Source organism: Neomonachus schauinslandi, chromosome 7 (genome assembly GCF_002201575.2).
Source record: "Neomonachus schauinslandi chromosome 7, ASM220157v2, whole genome shotgun sequence".
In the NCBI taxonomy this organism is placed as follows: Eukaryota; Metazoa; Chordata; class Mammalia; order Carnivora; family Phocidae; genus Neomonachus; species Neomonachus schauinslandi.
In genome coordinates this window covers 145,903,549-145,913,540 of record NC_058409.1, presented here as the reverse complement: position 1 = coordinate 145,913,540, position 9,992 = coordinate 145,903,549, and positions in this window count along the sequence as shown.

The window sequence follows — 9,992 nt, the reverse complement described above, 5'->3', positions numbered from 1 at the left end:
ATCAAAGACTTTTACATGAATGTACGAAGCAGCTTTATTTGCAACAGCCAAAGACTGGAAACAATCCAGTTGCCCATCAGCATGTGAATGACTAACCATCTGGTGGTTATGTCCATACAGTGGAATACTACTGCACCATAAGAGAGGAATACACTCAACAGCAACAACAAAATGATATCTCAGAATCACCATGCTGACTGAAAGAAGCGAGACAAAAAAGAGCACAGACTGTATTGTGTAAGGTAAGTATTTGCCTGTGGATGGAAGCGGGGTGGGCAGGGAGGCTTACAGAAAGGCAAGAGGGAACATTTGGGGTTGATGCTCATTATCTTGTTTGTGTGATGGTTTCCCATCTGTATGCATCAAATTATACTGTAAATATATGCAGTTCATTGAATGTCTGTTACGCCTCAATGTTTTGAAGACATAAGTTTATTATACCCATACAACAACAGGGCGCAATGAAAACAAAATGATCTGAGAACAGTGAGTCTAGGAAATTAGAAAACAAAAATGTGGTAGAAAAGGTAGAGGGTAAAATGAAGTTGATCCTAGAAAATATAACAAAAGGCCAAGAGCCAAGAGACACAAGATCAATTAAGAGGTCCAACGTCCGACCTGTGGGTGTTACAGAAAGCCATTCTCCATACGTGTGTGATGGGGATGATTTTGGACACTTTCTCCACAAAAGCTGATCAGGGGTTTGCTTCACGGTGACCTGTGAGACAAAGTAGGCTCGCTAGAACCGCCAGACCTGGTTACCTTTCCGGTGAAGGAAGGCGGCAAGGGGCAGAGTGATTCACAGGAGAATAATACAGTGTTTGCAATTTGAGAGGAAGCACAAAACAATATTTACTATCTGTGGAGAGCACATGTGTAGTAAAAGAATGAAAATGTGGACTGGAGACACATTAAGCCCAAGACTGTGGCTATCTTTGAAGACAAGGGGGACGGAGGAGGGAGTCTAGGTGATGTCAGTGTTCTGTGATGGGCATTTCTTCCTGCTGGTTTGAGAAATCTGAAGCAAATATATCAAATCTGTTTTTTCAGATATGACTACACTAGACGGTTATGCTATACTTTGCAGTTTTATGTATTGTTTATTTCTTAACTTAAAAAAAGAAAGAATGGAGAGAGGGACTATGGAGCCTAGACGGAGGAGAGTGAAGCCAGGATATGTAACTCGGAAGGGAGACGTGAGGCAACAAGGCAGGCGGGACCCTGAAGAGCCCCCCACACGCACCTGTGGCCTGCCCCTGTATTCCTAGGACAGAGAGTCTTCAACATGTCTCTGTTGTCTTAGTTGTTGTGATTCGGGGCCCAAGGCAGCACAAGGAGTTCCTGAACCCCTCTGCAGCCTGGTGGGGGGTGGGTTGGGGCGAATTTCACGGGATAAATATACAGCCCCTGAGACCTGGGGCCCAACGGAGAACTGCAGGGGCAGGTCACTCTGTCAGTGCGTCTCCAGAACAGCCTGTGGCCCACTGTGCTCAGTCTCTCCAGGAGACACGGTGGATCAAAGGCAAAATACAGTATGGTCCTCAGGAGATCTGTGGGCCGGTGTGGAGACAGATGTACCATGAAAATACAACCTGATGTTTGCATTATGGAAAATTAAAAGGACAGAGCGCCCCCACGTCTGCTCAGGGAGGAGAGAGTATTTCTGTATGATTCGGGGAGAAACACTCTGGGCACAAGTCATACCTGTAGGGGCCAGAAGTGTGGAAGAGCAAGGGGGCTCAACATTTAGTCCCATGTTGGTGAAAATAAAGTGAGAAGGGGGCGTGGTGGGGGGGAGACCAGGATGAAACAGACAGGTGAGGAGCAGAGCAAGAAGGTGCCCACGTGGCAGCTGAAGGATGACAGAAAGACCCCGTCACTCTGGGGTAGCAATGTGGAGAAGTAATGCGGGGGGCGGCGGGGGGCAGCTGCGAGACAGGCAGTGAGTCCAGAGAAGAGGAAATGAGGACCAGAACTAATGAAGTATTGGAGGAGGTGAATATGAACCGCATTTGGGAGTGAGAGTGGAAGGCTGTATTTTTCAACAAGCATAAGATTTGAACAGACCCATCATTAAAGAAGATACGCCTATGAAGATAAGCACTTGGAAAAATGTTTAACATTTTTAGTGACAAGGGAAATGAAAATTAAAACCGTAACATACACCACACAGGTGATAGAATGGCTGAAATTAAAAGGCCTGACTGTACTAAGTGCAGGCAAGGACATCCAGCACCAGGAACTGTCACCCTGCTTTGCTGGGGTGGGGGTTTGGGGGGGGGGGTGGTGAAGCAGTGAGGCCGCTTGGGGAAATCTCCAAATTCCAACTTCCTTCTTTTTTCTTCTCTCTCTCTTTTTCTCTTTCCCTTCCTTTCCTTCTCTCATTCTTTCTCTCTCCCTCCCTTTCACTTTTTTTTTTCATTGTCAGGTATTTAATGCTAATCAAAGCCCCAGTAATTCATGGTCTTACAGTTTTACCATCACTTGATCATGAACCGCAAATGCTGTTGGTCTCCAAAGGGTCATCTACCTACACCCAAGAACATAACATTTTCTTAATCTTTTAACTGTGAGCTTCAAAGTTTAGCTGAATTTCTCTTGAAACTTAGGAAGTTTTAGCCATAAACAATCATTGCATTTAAAAAAAATTTTTTGCATGTTCTTTGAAGAACATTCAATGTGAATTTAGTAAGTGCACCATTGCAAATTTTAGGAATTACATTTCAGATACTCATCATCCCTGGACTTAAAATTACTGAAAGCTTTGCTTTATTGTCAAAACTCAGAAGTATTTATCCCATGGACTGAATTACAAGTGTGTTATTGGAGAATTTGGAGACAGTTTATCACACACTAAGTATAGACTGTAATACCATAAGAAATTCCAGTTCAAGTTGGCAGGCAAAACATAATTCAGGCTTAAGAGTTCTGTATTTAAAAAGAAAGTAAAATTCAATTTGAATAAATAATAATAATTTCATTAATGAATAAGTATTTTTATTCATAATATAATATTTTATGAATATTATATTTATGAGTAATATTTTTGAGATATATTTGAAAATATTTTTGAAATGTATTGAAAATATGAATATTTTCATCCATAAATTTCATTTATGAAAACATAATAATTTCATTCATGAAATAATGATTTCATTTCCAAAGGCTTGGCCCTGCAAAGAACAGAATGCACACATGAGAACAATTCCTACACTGTTGTCCCACTTGGCTCTTTCTAGAGATGTCAAGCCATGAAGACATTTAATGATTCATAACCCAAGAGATCACAGGCTCCTACATCAGCCAGCTTTGCACAAAGCTCTTTGATGTGAAAAGTTGAAACCTATAAAATTTCATTCAAAATACGGTAGTCACCAAAATATGAACATTGCCCAGTAACACTCAAAATTCATGAAATTGTATTACTATACTATGTATATGGCATATACATACTCTGTATACTCTAAGCTGTACTTCTATACTATGTATATATACTGTAGTTATGTATGTGATTCTAAGTTACAGTACTTCATTAAATATTGTCACATTTACATCCAACATTTAAGAACTACAGGTTTGCTCAAAGTGCAGGTTCTCCAGGTACAGTGCGAACTGGTTGGACCAAAAAAAAAGCGAATATTATTAACTAAAAATACCATTTTTATTCACAAAATTTTAACCCAATTTTTTTCATTAAAAAAAAAAAAAAAAACTAGTCCAAAAGTGGCCTCATCCTATAAAGATGCACCTTTGCTCGACCACAGTGAGAGACGTGACTTCCTCTTTTATTTCCTACGGCCTGCCTCAGGATTCCGCACACCATCACTCTGACACACCAGCACCACGTCTTGGGACACGTTACAAGGACGACACCGTGCGAGACTATCAGACGCATACTCAACACAAGCAGGCGGTTGATTGTTAACATGTTCAGTTGTTCAGATGTTGAATGGTTCTCTGCTAATTATTTATCTAAAACATTGCCATTTCCCCGCGCTATTGCTAGCGGCTGTCCTGAATGGCAGACGCCCCAGAGGGTTCCGTTCAAGAGGGTTGGTCAGCGCCCAGGAGCTGGGTGCCAAGGATCCGAGGTCAGCGCCACATGACCTTGGTGGTTCACACTTCATCCCACTGTCCACCGCAGGCCACCTGAAGACTTAGCAGGGAGCCTGGAATAATGGGCAGGGCGCATGAAACACTTGTTAAATACAGAAAACGACTTCCACTTTGCTTCTCAATGGAGTGAGAAGGCCAAGGTAGAACAGCCCCGTGCTTTGGTGGAAGCCGGGACAGGGCACCAAAGCCCGAGGGTCTGGATCCCGAAGGAAACGTCGTGCAGGGGGTGGTGGCTTTCAGGAGGAGGGTCTGGAGCGCCTCTGGCTAGAGGCCCTCCAGTCTGCTGCCAAACACCACTAGCCGGTGTGTTTTCAAACGCGTCACAGTCTTGGAACCCTGTGTCCTTGGTAGCAAGTTAGTGGTACCTGTGGGCAGTGGCCGTCTCAGGGCAGAAGCAACTTCCAGAAGCTACAGCCCCTCCCTAGGCCAGTGTGAGCCCCTACGCCTGCCTCTGGGCTGTTACTTGACCCCATTCTCAAAGCTCTGGCTCAACCCTGACTAGCTTCACTGAGGATGAGATTTGGGGAATCCTCAGGCTATCGTGGAGTCCAAGATTGCCAAACAAATCGTGACTTTAGAACATGTAGTTAAGTGTGAGTCAGTGGTTGCTGGTCCCTCCAGCCTCTTTCTACGCCCATGGGGAGGGTCCACTGCCTTTGTTTTTTCCTGTGTGTGAACATGCGTCCCCCACTCCACTGTGAGCAGCTCTTAGCTAAGATTCAGCGTGGGACCCCGGCCCTGTCCACCAGTGCCCGCCGGGCAGGAGGCTGCTCTGCAGGGAAACAGCTCTGCTGCTGGGGCCGCGGCTTCTCTTCGGGGAACCTGTGTTCCAGCCTTAAATGGTCAGGGTGGTGACCCCTGGCCCTCTCCGCCCGGCCGCAGCCCTCCCTTGTTGTTGGGGATCCTCGGGGAAACAGGCGCATCCAGGCACCCTGCTCACTGCTCTGCTCCCTTCAGAGCCACCCCTTCGAGTCTGGAGGCCCTTGTGAGCTCCTGCATCCCCACCACGGCCTCCCTTGGCCGAAATTGCCCAGTTGTGGCTGCCCCTGGGCTGGGGGCAGAGGCAAAGCCCTTTCCTACAGTGCTCTCCTGGCTCGTGTGCCCCTCTCCCAACTTGGAGCCAGGGTTTGAGAGCCCCTCCTTCCCCACTTCAGTGTCCCCAGTGTTGGAAGAGGCGGGCTCCCATGTTTGTCCCCTGCAGCCCGGCCTGTCTCCGACCTCAGCCTTGGGATTTGGATGATACCCAGGCTGCAGGGCAGAGGGAGGGGCTGGCCTGGCAGGAAGCGGTTGAAGTCAGGGGGCATTCCGCTGTCTAAACAACCACCACAGGAGCCTGCCTCTTCCAGCTGGGCTTTTGCCCAGTTTTCCCATCTGGCCCTATAGCCTATCCTCCACTGACTCAGAATCCCCTCCGACATCCCTAGGGCTGACTTCTGAAGCCTCTCCGCACTTGACTTCGTGGTGTCTGGCACTCTTCCTGGCAGGGACTTCCCTCCCACCTTTTACCTGCTTTTTTCCTAAACCATCTGTGTCCCAGCTTCTCCCTCAGCAAGGCCGCCAGGCACAGCCTCCATCACACACGATCTGGGAATGCTCGGTGGCTGCCAGCTGTGGGAAGACTATACCCCCTGGCCATCTTGCTCAAATTGGAAATGCACCGAGGCAGAGAACTTCTTGTACCCTCCTCAAAGGACGTTTCGCAGGGTCAGGCGTGCCTTCCACACTGTTAAACGAGCGCAGACGGCGCCAAGCACGGTCAGAGGCGCTTCAGCTGCAGCTGAACCAGTCCCCGCCCAGGTGCCAAGAAAGGCAGGAAACAGGTAAGTAACTAAAATAACAGTGACAAAAATACACACAAGGCCATGTGAAGGGATTAGGACCCTCGGGGTGGCCGAGCCTCCATCCCGTGCCATCGCGGTGGCCAAACCCCGATCAGCGTGCTCCAGCCCCCTCCCGCTGTTGCCCTCCTGGGACACCCTTCCCTGTGTCCTGCCGCAGCGAGCACAAGCTTCGTCCCGGTGCAGTCCTTTTTAAAATCCCCTAGCACCTTCCATCTCTACTGGCTCCAGGGACATTTTCTGCTCTGGGTTCCAAGGCACTGCAGTTTGGATGACTCTGCCGCACTGATTCCATCTGGGAATCAGGACCCTACATGACAGCACAGAGAAGAGAAATGCAGGAGGGGCTCAGCTCCTACAGGGAAGCCTCACCCTCCCCTGGCCAGCCTGGAGGGGACGCAGCCCAGTGGATGGAGCCCACCTCCCGGGCACACTTGCAACCTGTGCTCAGACTTGCAGTCACTGCTAGAAGTCGGGAAAAGCACTTTTAGCTCTAAAAGACTCAATTGAGTCACATTTTTATACAATTCAGATTCAAATCCATGGTTAGAAGTCCAATTATATTTTAGAACAATTGGAGGGAAAAAAGACATGCAATATGATGCAAAGAGATGGAGAATTCATAAGAGCTTCTAACACGGGTCGTACCTCTTTCTGCCGTTCCTCACTTGGGCTCAGCTGCCTCTCTCCCTGCCCTGATGTCAGCCCTCCCCTTCCCCCGGATCCCTGCCTCGACTTCCACCATGGTCTGACCTGCCGGGTGAGCATGAATCTCAGGGGGCATGAATGAGCTGATCACTAGAGGACACCTCTCCCTAGGCCAGGCGCCAGCTCCAACTTAGTGGAGGACACACAGAGCGGTAGAAATCACTGGGCTGATTCCTGGCTCCACAGTTTCCTACCCCTGTGACCTTGAACAAGTCACCCAAATTTTGTGCCTCCACTTCCTCATTTGCAAAACAAGGATGATAATAGCATTGGGCACCCAACACAAGTGTGAGCATGAAGTGAAATAACATTTGGAAAGCTCTCAGACACTGTCGGGTACATGGATGTGTTTAAAAATATTAAAAAATAATGTTGGTTTTATTGGAAGGTATCAATATGGTGCCTTCAACTCTGCACCCAAATACTATTGAAATCACCCATTTATGAGAAAGATGCTCTGCTGCCCCATGGTCTTAACTACATTCCTTAAATCCATGAGCACCGTCACCCCCTTGTCTTGTGCTCTGAAAGTGACAATTTTCTATACAGAAGTACAATATTTAATAACTTCAGAAGATGTATTATTGTAGCAGAATGCATCTACAGGGGTCCCCGTGGTCCCTCCTTCCTGGGGTTCACAGTCTCATAGGATCATAGGCATATAACTTATTACATGGAATTGGCTTATGCAGTTATGAAGGCTGAGAAGTCCCATGACCAGCCTCTGCCAAACTGGGACTCAGAAAGTCAGAGGTGTAGTTCCAAAGAGTTTGAGTCCAAAGGCCTGAGAGCCAGGCAAGCCAATAGCAGGAGAGCCTGTCCAAGGGGAGGAGAAGACCCACGTCCCAGCTTGAAAACAGCAGAGAGAAAGACTTCCTTACTCTGCCTTTTGTTCTGCTCTGACCTCTGCCTGATTGGATGAGGCCCACCTGCACTGGGGAGGACAGTCTGCTTTGCTCCGTCCTTCGTTCAAATACTGTCTCACCCAGACACACCCTCATAGACATGGCCAGAATCATGTTTAACCAGATATCTGGGTACTCCATATCCTAGTCCAGTTACCACAGGGAATTAACCATGACATCTCCAGGCAAAGGTTGCAGGAAGGTTGTGATTGTTTTTGCTTTTCTGATATGCAGGATTGCAACACTCACCCAGCTGGTGCTTCCCAGCTGGCTTCTTCCAAGCCACGAATGGAAACCCCCAGTCCCACGCCCACCAGTACTGAACGCTGCCAACAACCGCATGAGCTTAGAAGCAGATCCTTCCCAGTGGAGCCTCCGATGGGACCCCAGCCCCACTGACACCTTGTCTGCAGCCTGGAGAGACCCGTGCAGGGGCCCCTGCTCAGCTGTGCCCAGACTCCTGGGCCCCAGAAGCCCTGAGGTCACAAACGTGTGTGGTTTTTCCACCTCTGCGTTTGTGGTCCCACCACGAGGCAGCAACAGACACCTAATGCGATTGTAAAGCATATGACGGTTCGCTTTTTTCAGAAACCACAATTGACCGGGGACGGGAAACTCAAAATGGCTAAGACAAATACATGTGTCGGGATGTCAGTTTTACCTGGCAAGGAACCAGACCTTTCCTATTAGAAGATGCCCTTTGGTCTGTCTCTCTGTCTTAACCCCACCGAGGGTAGAATGCCCTGGTCACCCTGCTCTAGCTGTTCTGGGTCATTTCTTTTTTTTTTTTTTAAGATTTAATTTATTTATTTGACAGAGAGAGACACAGCGAGAGAGAGAACACAAGCAGGGGGAGGGGCAGAGGGAGAAGCAGGCTTCCCGCCGAGCAGGGAGCCCAATGTGGGGCTCGATCCCAGGACCCCGGAATCATGACCTGAGCTGAAAAGGCAGATGCTTAACCGACTGAGCCACCCAGGCGCCCCTTTGTTTTGGGTCATTTCAACACCCAATGTGTCAGAAGAAGATAAACAGAATGCTAAGTCAGCAGAACCGCTTCCCCGGACTCCCAGGGCCTCACCGCGGGGTGCTAGGATCTAATGAACACCGTCAGTCAACTGCTCCAGCAGAGACATTGCTGGAAGTAGACCGCTTTCTTGGGGCTTTTTTTTTTTTAATGACATTCTCCCCTTTTCCTTGAAGAAAATGGGGCTGGAAAGTCATATTTTTATCCCTGCTGACTAAAGGAATTCAAGGATACTATTTCAGTGTTCACCTTTCATTTATAAAAGCCTCAACACAGTCAAATATATTAACAAAATATTATATTGTTATTTCTTCAATGCCTGGTTCTGCTAAAGCAGTCAGTTTTTCTATAAAATGAACAGATATCTAATGGAGCAGTACAAAATCCCTCCGCAGGGGTGTGTCTAGACATCTGCGGGCAAAAAGACAGGTATCCGTCTGTGGGGCAGAGCATGAAGGCTTAGACACCTTTCACCTGCATTCTGGAAGGATGGTGGGCCTCCTTCTCCCACCAGGGAGGAGACAAGACTGCCCACCTGGCCTGGAGCATAGATGCTTGAGGAAGGGTCTCAGGGAGACCAGACGTCCACACCATCCATGCACTAGTCCTGTGATGAGCATTGTTTCTGCCCCGAGTGGCAGAAGGGGAAGGTGGAACCCACATCCTCCGAAGCCTGATGCAGGCCTCCCAGTAGGAGAAGAGTCCTGCTGTTGGTCGACCCTTTGCCAGAGTACCTCTCTAACTTGACATTTCGTTTAGGAGGATGCTGGAAACCAGGTTGCTTTATGGATCACACTGGAAGAATGGCTTCTTCATTATCTACAAAAGAGCTGGTGAAGAAAGAATGACTGAGATTGTTGAAACTCTATGCTCTGAAGAGAATATTTGGGAAAACTTTGTGTGATGCTCAGAGCTGATTGAAAAGCACCATCAGTGAAGGGTCCTTGGGTCAGACATGAACCCCAGACGACGTGAAAAGACGTGTCACTTCCCCATCTTGCTTCTCAGAGCGATGCTCATCAGAGCTCGGCCAGGATGGAGCTGAGGAGCAAGAAGCTCATGGTTCAATCTGCATAAGTCCAGGTGCGCTAGGAAAAGTCGGGCCTGGATTCCTGGGCATAATGAGTTAAAGAGAAATTTCAGAAAGCTAAGGGTTCATTAATTCCCAGTGCTTGAGGAGGAAAATAATCGAAGTCTCTAGGACCAGTGCTGCCTGCACACAGACTGTTGTGGGATCCCATTAAGGATGGTGGACCAACAGCCACTCAGCTGTCAGGCTGTCCCACGTCGGGGGGTGCACCTAAGAGCACACAGCGTCAACGACCAATGTCCAACTAGAGATTGCACCAGCCAAGTGTCATAGTCAAGCTGGACACCGATACTCCCGGCTGTCACGTTCTT